Genomic DNA, 2,916 nt, shown 5'->3' on the forward strand with positions numbered 1-2,916 from the left:
GCTTTGTTATTATAGTTGGATCTTATGATCTTTCTCCCCCTCTACTCTCTTGTGATGAATTGAGTTTCCCTCTTGAAGTTATCTTATCGGATTGAGTCTTTATTTGAGAACTCTTGATGTATGTCTTGTCGTGTTTATCTGTGGTGACAATGGGATATCACGTGCCTCTTGATGTATGTTTTGGTGACCAACTTGCGGGTTCCTCACATGAACCTATGCATAGGGGTTGGCACACGTTTTCTTGACTCTCCGGTAGAAACTTTGGGGCACTCTTTGAAGTACTTCGTGTTGGTTGGATGAATTTGAGATTGTGTGATGCATATCGTATAATCATGCTCACGGATACTTGAGGTGACAATGGAGTATCTAGGTGACATTAGGGTTTTGGTTGATTTGTGTCTTATGGTGTTATTCTAGTACGAACTATTTAATAGATCGATCCGAAAGAATAACTTTGAGGTGGTTTCGTACCCTACCATAATCTCTACGTTTGTTCTCCGCTATTAGTGGCTTTGGAGTGACTCTTTGTTGCATGTTGAGGGATTGTTATATGATCTATCTATGTTATTATTGTTGAGAGAACTTGCACTAGTGAAAGTATGAACCCTATGCCTTGTTTCCATCATTGCAATACCGTTTACGCTCACTTTTATCATTAGTTACCTTGCTGTTTTTATATTTTCAGATTACAAAAACCTATATCTACTATCCATATTGCACTTGTATCACCATCTCTTCGCCGAACTAGTGCGCCTATACAATTTACCATTGTATTGGGTGTGTGGGGGACACAAGAGACTCTTTGTTATTTGGTTGCAGGGTTGTTTGAGAGAGACCATCTTCATCCTACGCCTCCCACAGATTGATAAACCTTAGGTCATCCACTTGAGGGAAATTTGCTGCTGTCCTACAAACCTGTGCACTTGCAGGCCCAACAACATCTACAAGAAGAAGGTTGTGTAGTAGACATCAGCCGTCGCCGGCGGCCGATGGGGCCCTCGGCGTCTCTCTCTTTTTCTCTGTCGCAGGAGACGGAGGAAGAAAGAGATGGAGAAAGAAAAGGAAGGAAGGGAGCTCGAGCGGCGCAGCACGACGCGGTGGTGCATCGCCGTCGCCGGCGATCGGGCGCGGTGCGGTGGCCTGACGCGGTAGCGACAGAGAGGAGCGAGAGGAGGGAGCGGCGCACTGGGGGAGAAACGGACTAGGGTTAGCCCCGAACGGCGTGATGGGATGGCTTCTTGATCCAGCGAACGGTGCGCTGGACCGTCGGATCGGATCCGACGACCACGACGCCAACCCTAGCTGGTTGCGGGCCTCTGGGCCGAAAGAAGAAAGAGGTCGGCTCGCGCGTGTGCTGGGCTGCTGCCGCTGGGCCGAAAGGGAGACCGCAGCCGCGGGCTGGGCCGAAATGCAACGCGGCTGAGCTGCCCGTTTTTCCGTGTTTTAATATTTTTGTCAAGTTTTGGACAAATTTCATACAGTTTGGCTATACAAAATTATTCAAAGAATTTTTTGTTTAGAGTACAGAAAAGTAAAAGAAAAAGTTCTGAAAAGGAAAATAGAAAAGTTTCTGAAAATGAAAATAGAAAATTTTCAGAAAAAGCAATGTTCATGAATTTTACAAAGAAAATAATAAAGTTCCTGAATTTTTATTTGGTCAAAGAAAAGTCTCTGTAAAGAATAAAAAGTTCATGAATTTTTTATTCATGTTTTTTTGCTGCAAATAAAAAGAAGGTGTTATTTTCTGCTATGATAGTAGAAAGATATTTGATTAAAGTTTAATTATGATACTGTTATTTTCTGACCAACATTGATGATGACAATATTATAATTCAATGAGTCTTATAGTTAACAGTTCAAATCTCTGATAAGTTTTGTATCGAAGTGACTAATTTTCGAAGCATTTGATAAAGAGTGAGAAATGTATATTGTTAGTTTTCCGCTGCAATAAAGTTGATAATGATGATTATTTTCTTAGCAAAGTTGCTTAATAGAAATTTTATCATCACATTATTTACGAGTTATATGCGTTATTTCCATTTCTGCCCAACGGTGATATGGAATTAATGTAGAAGGATGATGTTTTGTTCTAATTTTGTCCAATGGTGATTTAGAATATAAAGAAAGTTTTAACAGTTTAATGTGCATATGTTTTAACCAGATCAACATGGGGTTATTTTTATGCTCATTATTGTTGATTATTGGCTAATTTTTCTCAGACTAAATTTTTTCCATGCCTTCATTCGTGAAAGCAAATGTCTGGATACTTGTGACCCGAAAGATGACCAAGAAAGGTCATAATGTAAGGAAGTATGTTCTCTCTAAAGAATGGCTTCAAAAAAATAATAATTCTTGGATATTAATATCCAAGAAAAGAAAAGAGATAGATCATTGAGAGTCTTGGTTGACGAATGTCTTTCATGTACTCTCTATGAAGAAGATTTTTCAGTCAACACGATTTGAGATGAAACAAGCAACATGCGTGTTTAATTTGACCAATGTCGGATCAAGCATGTGTGTCAAAGAGCATTCAGATTTATTTATAAATTTGATGATTGAATATGCAGCCAAAAGAGCCAATTTTGGCATTTATGTCCCTTACAAGGAATTACCCGCATGGCGGGAAAAGATGATTATGATAAAACCCACATGACAGGAAAAATCTGGAAAAATCCCTGCGTAACCCGTATGGCAGCAGAAATTTTCTCAGACTTATCCTGTATGATAGGAGAAAGACATGATGACTCATGTGATTTTAATGTGTCCCACTCTGGGAGAAAAGTATGGAGTAGCTATTATGCTTTCCTAGTATCGACCGTACATCTTATGTGTAACGGTCATTAAGCACTCAATAACTCAGAAGAGAATAAAAGTTATAGACGAACCTAAAGATAAGAATGATATGCAAGTGTGACT

This window comes from Triticum aestivum, chromosome 6B, assembly GCF_018294505.1.
Source record: "Triticum aestivum cultivar Chinese Spring chromosome 6B, IWGSC CS RefSeq v2.1, whole genome shotgun sequence".
Taxonomy (NCBI): Eukaryota; Viridiplantae; Streptophyta; class Magnoliopsida; order Poales; family Poaceae; genus Triticum; species Triticum aestivum.